This window comes from Phyllostomus discolor, chromosome 8 (assembly GCF_004126475.2).
Source record: "Phyllostomus discolor isolate MPI-MPIP mPhyDis1 chromosome 8, mPhyDis1.pri.v3, whole genome shotgun sequence".
NCBI lineage: Eukaryota > Metazoa > Chordata > Mammalia > Chiroptera > Phyllostomidae > Phyllostomus > Phyllostomus discolor.
Window position 1 is genome coordinate 108,771,122 of NC_040910.2, and position 14,002 is coordinate 108,785,123.

General features: G+C 47.6%; 1 long non-coding RNA gene across 1 annotated transcript; it reads left to right on the forward strand.

The window, feature by feature from the left end:
* Window positions 1–4,369: 4,369 nt before the first annotated feature.
* On the forward strand, window positions 4,370–5,130 carry LOC118502235. The gene is made up of 2 exons (XR_004904944.1): window positions 4,370–4,461; window positions 4,860–5,130. It is a non-coding gene; the product is annotated as an uncharacterized LOC118502235 (long non-coding RNA).
* Window positions 5,131–14,002: the final 8,872 nt, after the last annotated feature.

Below are 14,002 nucleotides of genomic sequence, written 5' to 3' on the forward strand. Positions count from 1 at the left end.
AAGTCTTTAAATTGGCAATTTCGACTTGCTGAGAGATGTGCATCTGATGTTATTTGAGCAATAACGTTCACGGACCCTGCCCAGAGTTGGAGTCATTGCTACAGGTGACAGCTCTTTACCAATGACCTCACAGAAGAAACACTAACAGAAAATATGTAAATGCCATGGACCACTGGGAGATGAAACCAGAAACATTCACTAATTTGAATATAAAATGTAAACTAGTAAAAGCAATAATATTGTAACAGAAACCAAAGTCAGGACAAGCGCACATACATGTCCATCGTTTAAAAACAAAGTGAGCTCAGCCGTGGCCCGAAGGCTCAGTTGGTTGGAGAGCCGCCCCACACGTCAAAAGGCTGTGTGTTCGATCACTGCTAGGGACACATATGCAGGCAGGCAATTGAACAATTCAAGTTTGTCTCTGACATCAATGTTTCCCTCGCTTTCTCTCAAATCAGTAAACATAGGATCACTTGAAGTTTTTAAAAAATACAGTAAAATAAAATATGGTCACTCTTGCCTACCATAAACAAAAAGTTGACTAGGTATTCCCTCCACAAGAAGGATTCATTTGGGGAAATGTAAGCATGGCAACCTGGCGCTTGCAGACACGACATTTACACACAGAAAGCAAGAAGAAGGAGGGAGCTGCTTTACAAGGGGAAGAACAAGTTCCCCAGAGAGCTCTCTGGTCCACCTGCACTTCTCCCTGTAACACTTCCACGACCCTCAGAGGATGTGACAACTCCTTCCATGGGGACCCTGACTCCTGTCCTGGCTGAGGCATCTCTCTGAGATTTTGACACCTCTGCCTACATCCATTGGGCAGCTGAGAAAAGCCCAAGTCATCATTGCCCTCAACTTCCTGTTGCATTCCCAGACTGGTTCCATTAATAGAAATACCACGTTGCCAACTGTATAGCCAAAGAGCATTCTGTGGAACTCTGCCCTGTGACTTCCTGATTTTCCTCCCCTTATAAACACCAGCGCAGGGCTGGGGTCCCAGGGAGTCAGGAGCAGAGAGCCCGGGAGCACTCAGGCCAGCTCTACCCTGCACACCTGGAAGATGAAGATCTCCCCAGCTGCCCTCCTCTTCCTCATCCTTGCTGCTGCCATTGGACCCTCGACCCATGGATCCCCCAGTGGTCAACCCGCATCCCAGACCCATGGTAAGTTCAGCAAGTCTTTGCCCTGGTGGCCAGTTCTGTGGTAACCTGAAGTCCAGGGTGGAGACATAGAGGGCCATGGAGGTGAATTTGGCACTTGCTTAAAAGCAGCAGCAGGAGGGTGTGGACCTTTCTCTGTGGCCTTTGGTCCCTGGGAAAAGTGTGCACAGATGACTTGGGAAAGAATTCTCTTCCCTTTTCAAGGCCAGAATGATCTGACACCTTATCTTAGCTGATATGGGGCCACTATGTGCTTGAGCAAAACAGTTGTAGCAAATGGTGAACTTGGGAAAACAAACTTATTTGTCTCCAATGTTAGAACTAGCATATCCCACATAGTGCAAAACTATCAATTCAAAAAAGAGATAGGACAAGCTAGGCCAGTGACTCACCCAAGTCCACCTAACCATTCTACTGACTTACTAACAAATGAATATCTAACACTGCCTTGTACAATCTGCCCTGTGCAAGCAGAAACTACTCTAATTGTCTTATAGATATTAATACACTGAGTCCTCCTAACAACCCTGTGGAATAGACTATCAGCAACTGGCATGGTTTTGAGTATTATTTTTTTATAGACTTTATTTATTTACTTATAGAGAGACAGGAAGGGACAGAGAAAGAGAAGGAGAGAACCATCACTGTGTGGTTGACTCTCAAGTGAACTCTTCTGGGGACCTGGGTGACAACCCAGGCATGTTCCCTGACTGGGAATCAAACCAGTGACCCTTTGGGTCACAGGCCCATGCTCAATTCACTGAACTACACCAGCCAGGTTTTGTGTATTATCATTAGTCTCAATTTACACATGGGAAAGTGAGGCAAAGAAGTCTTAGATAACTTGCTCAGATCCTACAGCCAGTGAGTGGTGGAGTTAGGATATGATCAAGCTACAAAGCTGTTATTAAAGTAAATAAGTTCATTTAAGACTATAATTTGCCAGCCCCACACCCATCATATCAAGCACACCAGAGGGTACGCACGTGCCTCATTAAACATAACTCACATGTAACTGCATAAGAAATGAGCCAACAGTTCAGTGCGTTCGCCTACCTAGCATAATGCAGGCCTGCGATCCCTTGCCCAGGACACGGGGGCTAGGTGCACTTTGGAATACAGAGTCTTTCAGGTTCAAAAAGGGGATACAATATCACTACAATTCCTATTCTGGGTACCCACCCAATAGAAGGGAAGCAGGTACCTGGGAGCTACCGGTACGCCCATGCTAACAGCTGCATCATTCCTAACACACCACGGGGGGAAGCACCCCAAGTATCCATGCACAGATGAATGGATTCAAAGTGGGGAATATGTTGTACACACAGTAGAATATTATTCAGCCGAAAAGGACAGAAACTGGGACACATGCTACCACACGGAGGAACAGTGAGCACAGGTCCGACCCGACGTTATGATCAGTGAGATGAGCCAGTGACGAAGGTGAACACTGTCTGATTCCGCTGACAGGAGGCACTGAAAGCAGCCGGGTCAGAGAGACAGAGAGTAGAATGGCGGTGGCCGGGGGCTGGGGGATGAGGGAGGGGAGTCACTGTCTAGTTGGATCAGAGGTGCAATTTTATGAGATGCATAAAGCCCCGTGGATAGACTGTGGTTAGAGCTGTACAATATGGGAATGTCCTTCATGCTCCCAAACTGTGCATTGGGAAAGGATTAATGTTTGATCACTCTGGTCGACAGTGCACAGCTTCTGTTCTTCCTCTGAGCCTGAAAGAATCCTGGCTGTTCTTGTGGCTTTGCTGGCATTTCCTCCTTGTGCTATCTGATGGGCGAGCCCTTCAGAGTCCCCACCAGGGGACTCTGTTGAATGAATGAATGTCTCTTTGCTATTCATTCTGCTGATAACTACAGGGAGTGATAAAAGTGTGTTCCAAGTTGTGAATGTGTGAAACACAGAGTTTATTCTTGTATTGCTCTCTCTTAATTATTGTACTTTTTTCGACACAGACCCCTGAACACCACTTCTGCCCCACCCTGCATGTACTGAGTGGGTCCCTCCCTGTAGGGCAGGGAGTCAGAGCTCTAAGAAAGAAAAGTAGGTCAAAATTGTAAAGTTTATATTATGTATATTTTACCACGTTGAAGAAATAAGAATATATTTAAAAGGTAACACATAAGTGGACATTACTTAACATTTCTAGCAGACTCTGGGAAGCATACTGGATTCAAACAGTAACATGTCTGCAGCAAACACAACAAATCTTCATACTAATGGGACAAAGACTATAAATAGCCTCACTTCACTTTGGGTGACACTGTGCCACCAAATACCTTAACGAAACATCTTTCTGTCTCCAGAGCCCTGTGGGTCCAGAAATGTGCAGAAAGCATGTTATGGACTATGTCACATGGTGTGGCTGTGTGACTGATTTATCCAGGTGGCATTAGTGATTTGCTTTTTGTATTTAGAGTCAATAAAAAAAGGACGTCAATAGAACATTTCCATGGCTCAAACATTTCAGCAGTTTCCTCAAGGATCTCAGGGCACCCGTGAGACAACTGGCCGGGAGGCAGGCCCAGAACCCGCACAGGCGCCCAGTGTCCAGCAGCAATGCTGCCCCACCCGGGGGCTGGGCTGGGCTGACACAGGCAGAGATACCGACACGGCGCTGCCTCCCAGTGATCCCTCTTCCCCGTCTCTTTCTCCCAATAGAATTCGGGTTGGGGATACAAGAGGGGACTCGTTTCGTGACGCAGCGTAACGGTAAATGTTTAGTTATGGCATATATATATATATATAAGCAGCTGATGGGCACAGGCCTACTCAGTGGCTTCAGCCCTCCTCCTTTATAGGATATGGGGATGGGGGAGGGGACATCTCCAAGGGAGACCAGGGTGCACTGTGGGTCCCTCCCCATACCTGAGCTCTCTCCCACCTGGCTGTCCTAGAGTCTGCTGACCTTGGGGAGGTGGCGCTCTCTGGCGCCTCCTGCAGCATCGGACCATCCGCTTCTGGGAGGAGTGGTCCTGGCCCTGCCTGGGTGCACACTCAACCCCGGGCGGGGGGAGCAAGGAGATGCCAGCAGGGGCTGCAGAGGAGGAAATGACTCCTTTATCGTTCCTCCCCTTCACACCCCTCAGTACTCTGGACAAAAGGGGAAAAGGATGTAGTTTTTTTCACAAAGAGACTCAGTCCTTATGTGGACCTTTCTGCTACTACAGGCGTGCCTCGTCCCACTGATTGCTGCCCCCAAACTGCTAACAGAATCCAATGCACAAACATGAAAAGTTACTATAGAATAAGCAGAGGTTGCCTCCGGCCTGCTGTCATGTAAGTGGCAAGGGTACCGGCCATGTCTTGGGGTGGGGATCTGATGACAGAGGGAGGTCCAGAAAATTCTCACCCTCTGGATGCTTCAAAGTCGAGTGAAACCTGTGTCGTCACTGAGAATCCCAGGAGCATCAGACACGAGATGCCCCCAGGGAAGAGGGAGGCCAGGGAGGGGAGGGGAGAGCAGGAGAAAGGCTGCCCCAGGACACGCCCCTGACTCACTGCGGGGGGTGTCAGAGGCAGGGTCTCCCATAGGAGACCCCCTGAGACCCTGCAGGACATAAGGGAGAAACAAGATGGGCTGAGTGGGGAAGCCCAGGGGCCAGGAGGATGGGGCTCTCTGTCCTGATGGGCAGAAGCCTCCTCACCATCTAATCTCTCTCTCCTTTTCTCCCCAGCTTCAGAAACAAGTGGGGGCAAAAGGTATGTGCCAACCCCCGGAGTAAGGCAGTTCAGAATTGTATGAAAAAGCTGAACTGAGCCAAGAAACAGAGAAAAACGGTTGCTTGAGAAGAAGGAATACCGGATGCCACGCAGCCTCCTCCACTCTCTCACCTTCTGGGAGTTTCTTGGCCTGAATTCTTTTGTCAAAAGCAACAATTATTGTTCTGTTTATTGCACCAATAAAAAGTATCCAATTTAACTGCCCTTGAACTGTAAGTGGAAGATGGAACATAGGAATGGCTGAGCTTTGGATGTGTGTGCTTTTCTAAATGAGACAGCGTGGAATCCTGTGTAAGCAGGTAAACACGTGACTCATTCAGGTACAGATGGAGATTGTGTCCCAGATGTACGGAACCCACTAATGAGGGACCATAACACTGACTCTAAGACCATCTGAGGAGTAGAGCTTCACACAGTTAGTTGGGAATGACATTCTGAAACTTCTAGAAAAACAGACTAATATCCAAGATTGCAATATAACTGTAACTTCTGGATTTTCTTTTCTACTGGACAAAACGAGTTGCATCTGCTCTAGAGAAAAATTGGTAAATTAACAGGGAATCTCAGAAAGTGTGGTGCCTGATCCAGAGTAAACAGAACATCAATCGAAAGTGCATTTCCCAAGGGCGGGTAAGGTGCTTCCCAGATGAGGTGAAGTGAAAGGAGTGCATCATCACCAAGCCTTTATGCTGTAAACTGTTGAAGGGACTCATCATAAAAAAAAAGATCAAAACTATGAACAGTAAAATGACAACAAATTCACAACTATAAAAAACACAAAGTAAGCCGACAACTAGAAGAGGAAGAGAGTCACAGAAATAGAGATCGCATGGAGGGTTCTCAGAGTGGAGGGAGAACAGGAAGGATGTCGGGAAAAGGTGCAGTGAATAAGAAGCCTGAATGGTAGGTACAAAATAGACAGGGGGAGGTTACAGACAGCATAGGAAATAGAGAAGTCCAAGAGCTGCTGTGTACGTCCCATGGACCAGAACTAAGTTAAGGGGGACACGGGATGCTAGTGTGAGGGGGGGGAGGTACAGGGCAGGTGAGCCTAAAGGGGAAAAAATGGGTCCACTGTAATAGCATAATCAATAAACTATACTGACAAAGATAATAAAGTAACCCAATCACATCAAGAGCAACAGCTGGAAATTTTGACACATGGAGGTCACAGTTAAGATCAGCAGTTTGGAGAATCAGGGTGGGAGGATGCAGGAAGGAAGAGGTCACGGTCCAGCAGTCTGTAGAGCTTGCCACATTTCAAGTGTGAGCTCATGGCCCGATCCACAGCTATGTAGCGAGTTTAGTGAGTAGTGACGTTAGTGAGTTTGTGTATTTAGTCTGCTTTATCCAAATCATATTGATGTTTCAACAAGTCCATGTGGGAAGTAAAGTAAGTCCTTAAACTGGCAATTTCAAATGCTAGGAGAAGTGAATCTGATGTCACGGACACTGCCCAGAGTTTGAGTCATTGCTACAGGCTAGAGGTCTTTACCAATGACCTAACAGAAGAAACACTAAGAGAAAATAGAAATGCGATGGAATGCTGGGAGATGAAACGAGAAACATTCACTAACTTGTCTATAAAATCTAAACTAGAAAGAGCAATGTTCATTTGAAAGGAAACCAAAGTCAGAACAAGCACACAATACGGGTCCATCATTAAACACAAAGTGAGCTCAGCCCTGGCTCCAGGGCTCAGGTGGTGGGAGAGCCGCCCCACACGGCAAAAGGCTGCGTGTTCCATCCCCGACTGGGACATGTAATGTAGGCAATGGATTGAAGTTTCTGTCTCACATCAATGATTCTTTCTCTCTCTCTCCCTCTCTCAGTCTCTCAAGTCAGTGAACATATGATCAATTAAGATTTTTTAAAAAATAAGTGAAATAAAACAAAATATGGACACTCTTGTCTACCATAAACAAAAACCTGACTACCTATTTATTCCCTCCACAAGAGGATTCATTTGGGGAAAAGTAAGCATGGCAACCTGGCGCTTGCAGACACGACATTTACACACTGAGAGCAAGAAGAAGGAGGGAGCTGCTTTACAAGGGGAAGAACAAGTTCCCCAGAGAGCTCTCTGGTGCACCTGCACTTCTCCCTGTAGCACTTCCACGACCCTCAGAGGATGGGAGACCTGCTGCCACAGGGTCCCCCAACCCTGCCTTGGCTAAGACCCCTGACTGAGATTTTCACACTTCTGCCTACATCCATTGGGCAGCTGAGATAACCCCGAGTTATCGTTGCCCTCAACTTCCTCAACTGCATTCCAGCACTTGTTCTGATCTTAGAAATATCATGTTGCCAACTGTGTAGCCAAAGGGCATTCTGTTGACGTCTGCCCTGTGACTTCCTGATTCTCCTCTTCTCATAAACTCCAGGGCAGGGCTGGGGTCCCAGAGAGTCAGGAGCAGAGAGAACCCGGGAACACTCAGGCCCGCTCTGCCCGCACACCTGGAAGATGAAGATCTCCGCAGCTGCCCTCTCCTTCATCATCCTTGCCACCGCCCTTGGAACCCCCGCCCAAGCATTTCTGAGGAATCGATGGGATTCGGGTGAGTCAGTGAGCTGTCGCACTGGTCGCTAGTTCTGAGGTAACCTGAAGTCCAGAGAGGAGACACAGAGGGCTGTGGAGGTGAATTTGGCACTTGCTTAAAAGCAGCAGCAGGAGGGTATGGACCTTTCCTTGTGGCCTTTGGTCCCTGGGAAAAGTGTGCACAGATGACTTGGGAAACAATTCTCTTCCCTTTTCAAGGCTAGAATTATCTGACACCTTATCTTGGCTTATTTGGGGCCATTATGTGCTTGAGCAAAAGAGTTGTAGCCAATTGTGAATTTGGAAAAGGAGCCCAGTCACCTCCAATGTTGAAGTAGGGTACCCCATGCAATGCACAACCATCATTTTGTAGAGGAGATGGGACACCCCGGGCTAGTGACTCACCCAAGTCCCCCTAACCATCCTACTGACTTACTAACAAATGAGTATCTAACACTGCCTTGTACAATCTGCCCTGTGCAAGCAGAAACTACTCTAATTATCTTATAGGTATTAATACACTGAGTCCTCCTACCAACCCTGTGGAATAGACTACCAGCAATGGCCATGGTGTGGAGGATTATTGTTTTTTTAACATTTGGTTTACTTGAAAAAAGAGAGGAAGGGAAGGAAAAAGAGAGGGTGAGAAACATCATGTACGGTAGCCTGTCACACACCCCGTACTTGGGACCTAGCCTGCAACCCAGGCATGTGCCCTGGCTGGGAATTGAAACAGTGGCCCTTTGCTTTGCAGGCCCATGCTCAATCCATTGAGCTACACCTGCCAGGGCGGTTTTGCATATTATTATTATTAGTCTCAAATTACACATGAGAACCTGAGGCACAGAGGCCTTAGATAACTTGCTCTGATCCTACAGCCAGTGAGTGGTGGAGTTAGGGTATGATCGAGCTAAGAAGCTGTTATGAAAGGTTAACAAGTCCATTTAAGACTGTATTTTGCCAGCCCCTCACGCATCATATCAAGCACATCAGAGGGTACGCACGTGCCTCATTAAACATAACTCACATGTAACTGCATAAGAAATGAGCCAACAGTTCAGTGCGTTCGCCTACCTAGCATAATGCAGCCCTGCGATCCCTTGCCCAGAACATGGGGGCTAGGTGCACTTTGCAATGTAGAGTCTTTCAGGTTTGAAAAAGGGGGATACACTGTCACTGACAACTCCATTTCTGGGTGCACCCCCAAAAGAAGTGGAAGCACGTACGATGGAGCTGCCGGTACGCCCATGCTAACAGCTGCATCCTTCCTGACACACCGCGGGGGGGAGGCACCCCAAGTATCCATCCACTAATGAATGGATGCAAAGTGGGGAATACATTATACACACAAAAGAGTATTATTCAGCCAAAAAGGACAGAAACTGGGACACATGCTACCACACGGAGGAACAGTGAGCACAGGTCCGCACCCGACGTTATGATCAGTGAGATGAGCCAGTGACGAAGGTGAACACTGTCTGATTCCGCTGACAGGAGGCACTGAAAGCAGCCGGGTCAGAGAGACAGAGAGTAGAATGGTGGTGGCAGGGGACTGGAGGAGAGGGAATGGGGGGGGGGTCAATGTCTAGTTGGATTAGAGGTGCAATTTTATGAGATGCATAAAGCCCCGTGTATAGACTGTGGTTAGAGCTGTACAATATGGGAATGTCCTTCATGCTCCCAAACTGTGCATTGGGAAACAGTTAACGTTTGATCACTCTGGTCTACAGTGCACAGCTTCTGTTCTTCCTCTGAGCCTGAAGGAATCCTGACTGTTCTTCTGGCTTTGCTGGCATTTCCTCCTTGTGCTATCTGATGGGCGAGTCCCTCAGAGTCCCCCCAGGTCTCTTTGCCATTCATTCCCCTGATAACTGCGGGGGGTGAGGAGAGTGTGTGCACAGTTGTGAGTGCAAGAAACACAGAGTTTATTCTTGTATTGTGGTTTCTTAGTTACTGTACTATTTTCTACACAAACCCCTGTACACCCACTTCTGCCCCACCCTGCATGTGCTGAGTGGGTCTAGATCCCTGTAGGGCACGGAGTCAGAGCTCCAGGACAGAAAAGCCGGGTCAAAATTGTACATTTTATATTATGTATATTTGAACACATGTTCGAAAAATTAAAATAATTTTGAAAGTTAACATGTAACTGGACATTCCTAATAGTCCTGGCAGACTCTGGGAAGCATACTTGAATCACACTATAACATGTCTGCAGCAAACACAACAAATCTTCATACTAATGGGACAAAGGCTATAAATAGCCCCACTTCACTTTGGATGACACTGTGCCACCAAATCCCTTAATGAAACATCTCTCTGTTTCCAGAGCCCTGTGGGTCCCAGGAATGTGCAGAAAGCATGTTGTGGACTGTGTCACATGGTGTGGCTGTGCGACTCCATTATCCTTGTGGCATTTACAGTTTGGTTTTACAGTTAAAATCAATAGAAAAAAAATGAAGACACTAGAACGTTTTCATGTCTCATACATTTTCAGAAGTTTCCTCAAACATCTCAGGGCACCAGTGAGACAACTGGTGGGGAGGCAGGCCCAGAACCCCAACAGGCGCCCAGTGTCCAGCAGCAATGCCGCCCCACCCGGGGGCTGGGCTGGGCTGACACAGGCAGAGATACCGACACAGCGCTGCCTCCCAGTGACCCCTCTTCCCTCCTGTCTCTTCCTCCCACTAGAAGTCACGATGGAGACACATGGGAAGAATGAGTCCATGATACTGCCGCCAGGTAAATGTTTCATTGTGGCATGGATGTAAAAGCAGCTTGTGGGTACAGATGTGTTCAGTGGCTTCAGTCCTCCTCGTTTACAGGACATGGGGAAAAGGGAGGGGACATCTCCAAGGGAGACCAGGGTGCACTGTGGGCCTCTCCCCATACCTGAGCTCTCTCCCACCTGGCTGTCCTGCAGTCTGCTGACCTTGGAGAGGTGGCGCTCTCTGGTGCCTCCTGCAGCATTGGACCATCCACTTCTGGGAGGAGTGGTCCTGGCCCTGCCTGGGTGCACACTCAACCCCGGGCGGGGGAGCAAGGATATGCCAGCAGGTGCTGCAGAGGAGGAAATGACTCCTTCTGAGTTCTTCCCCTTCACACCCTCCCCTGTCTCTGGAGTAAAAAGGGAAAGGATATAGTTTCCTGAGTAAGGGGCTCCATCCTTACATGCACTTTTCACCTGATAAAGGCATGAGCCACCCTGGGGCCTGCTGCTTGTCCTACCAGACAGCATATATCCAGTGCGAATTGATGACAGATTATTTTCGAAGAATCTATGGGTGCTCCCTTCCTGCTGTCATGTAAGTGGCAAGCTTAGGGGCCATGTCTTGGGATGCGGATCTGATGACACATGGAGGTCGGGAAATGCCTCACCTTCTGGAGACTTCAATTTTGGGGAATGCTAGTGTCCTCATTAGGATCCCGTAGAGCATCAGATGCCACATGATCCGAGTGAAGAGGGAGGCTAGGGAAGAGGGGAGAGCAGAAGCAAGGCTGCCCCAGGAAGCTCCCCTGGGTCACTGAGGGGGTGTCAGAGGCAGGGTCTCCCAGAGGAGACCCCCTGAGACCCTGCAGCAGAGACAGGAGGAACAGGATGGCCTGAGTGGGGAAGCCCAGGGGCCAGGAGGATGGGGCTCCCCGTCCTGATGGGCAGAACCCTCCTCACTGTCTAATCTTTCTCCCCAGCTTCAAGACCAAGCAGGAGGTTGGGGTGTGCGCCTTTCCCTACCATGAGACTGTGAAGGATTGTATCAAAAAACTGGACTCAATCAAGAAACAGGGAAAGGAGTCGCTTGATGAGAGGGTACACTAGATGCCACACACCCACCTCCATTCTCTCACCTTCTGGGAGTTTCCTGCCTGAATTCTTTTGTCAAAAGCAACAATTATTCTACTCTTCTCTGCAAAAACTGTGCACCAGTAAAAAGTATCCAATTTAACTTCACTTAAACTTTAGAAGGAATAAGAAATGTAGAAATTGAGAAATTTTGGATTTGTGTTTTTCTTGAAAACGAGACAACGTAGAATCATTTTTTAAGAAGGTAAACACATGACTCACTCAAGTGCGGATAGAGCATGTGTCCCAGGTGCACTGAGCCCACTAATGAGGGAACCGTGCAACTGCTTCCATGATTATCTGGGGATTAGAGATTCACACAGTTAGTTGGGACTGGCGTTCTGCAACTTAGAGAAAAACTGAGTAATATCCAAGATTGCAATATAACTGTCACTTCTGGATTGTCTTTTCTACTGGAAAAAAAAAAAAACAACACTTGCATCTGCTCCAGACAAACATTGGTAAGTTCACAGGGAATCCCAGGAAGTCTGGGGCCTGATCCAGAGCAAACAGAACAGCAATCAGAAGGGCATTTCCCAAGGGCGGGTGAGGTGCTTCCCAGATAAGGTGAAGGGAAAGGAGTGCATCATCACCAAGCCCTCATTCTATGAACTGTTAAAGGGACTTATCTAAGAATAACCATTAGGGACCGCTCTCTGTGGTTTCAGAGACTGTGGCCCTGAGATAGCAAGCCCTGAAAGGGGCTGGTAAGTCCACCTGGAAAACCAGGTAGAAATGCACGAGCCAACATGACTGAACTGGAACTGTAAGGGTTCCCATAGGAATCAAGCCTGATAAGTACCTTATATCCTTTGAAGCTGGCTGTGCTTTATTTTCTATGGCCCTGATGATATAAACCAGATGCTTCAGTACAAGGCACAAGAAGTAAAATTCTTATCTCATGAAACACATGCTAAAGACCCTCTGGTGTCACTATGACCAACAGACCCTGACCTGTGACAGATCTCTGTGTCCCTTCCATTCTTAGCTGTAGGTAACACCTGTTTCTGGATGACTATAGCCTTTTGACATTGATTGATGAGCTGTCCATGCACACACCTACACATCCCATTCCCACTAAAAGCCACTTGGGAGAAGGGCTTGGGGCATTCGCCACTAGAGGGAATTGCCACCCTCTTTCCCACTGAACAGCAAGATTGTGTCCGAGATTATTTATTTCTCACCCGCAGTGGACGGGAGGAGTGTTGCTGGACAGCGTTCCTCCCACAAAGAAGATGAAACTATGAACAGTGAAATAAAAACAAACTCACAACAATCAAATACTGAATCTAAAAAGCACAAACCAACAAAGCAAACAACTAGAACAGGGAGAGCATCACAGAAATAGACATCACATCGAGGGCTCTCAGTGGTAGGCAGAGGGGAAGACTGGGGGAAAGGGTACGGGAATAAGAAGCCTGAATGGTAGGTACAAAACAGGCAGGGAGTGGTTACCAACAGTCTAGGAAATGGAGAAGCCCCAGAACTTCTGTGTACGACCCATGAACATGAACTGAGGTGGGGGGACAGGGGAGATGGTAGTGGGTTGGGGTGCAGGATAGATGAGGATGAAGGGGAGAAAAAAATGGAAAAACTGTAATAACATAATCAACGAAATATACTTACAAAAATGATAAAGACATCAATGACATCAAGAGCAAGAGCCAGAAACTTTTGACACACGGAGGTCAAAGTTAAGGTCAGCACTTTGGGGAATCAGGGCAGGAGGATGAAGGGAAGAAGTGGTCACGTCCAGCAGCTTGAATCGCATTTCAAGTGTGAGTTCATGGCTCCGTCTGCTGGTAATTAAGTGTAGTGAGTGTGTATGTGTAGCATGTCTTACACAAATCATACTGTGTTTCAAGAAGTCCGTGTGGGAAGTAAACTGGCAATTTCGACTGGCTGGGAGATGTGAATCTGATGTTGTTTGAACAATAATGTTCACAGACACGGCCCAGAGTCTGAGTTACTGCTCCAGGCTATAGCTCTTTACCAATGATCTAACAGAAGAAACACTAAGAGAAAAGGTAAATGCCATGGACACTGGGAGAGGAAACGAAAAACATTCACTAACGTGTGTATAAAATCTAAACTAGTAAAAACTACACTATGTGGAAGAGAAACCAAAGTCAGAACAAGCGCGCACACATGCCCGTCATTAAAACACAAAGTGAGCTCAGCCCTGGCCCGAAGGCTCAGCTGGTGGGAGAGCCGCCCCACACGTCAAAAGGCTGCGTGGTCTTTGCCCAAAAGGGACAAGAATGTAGGCAATCGATGGAAGTTTCTGTCTCACATCCATGTTTCTCTCTGCCCCTCTGTCTCCCTCTCTCTCTCTCCTTCTCTGTCTCTCAACTCAATACACATAAGATCAATTGAGATTGTTTAGAAATTAAATAAATAAAATAAGGACATTCTTGTCTACCATAAACAAAAACTCAACTAGGTACTCCCTCCTCAAGAAGGATTCATTTGGGGAAAAGTAAGCATGGCAGTCTGGCGCTTGCAGACACGACATTTACACACAGAGAGCAAGAAGAAGGAGGGAGCTGCTTTACAAGGGGAAGAACAAGTTCCCCAGAGAGCTCTCTGGTCCACCTGCACTTCTCCCTGTAGTGCTTCCACTACCCTCAGAGGATGGGAGAGCTGCTGCCACAGGGTCCCCCAACCCCTGTCTTGGCTGAGGCCTCTCTCTGAAATTTTGACACCTCTGCCTACAT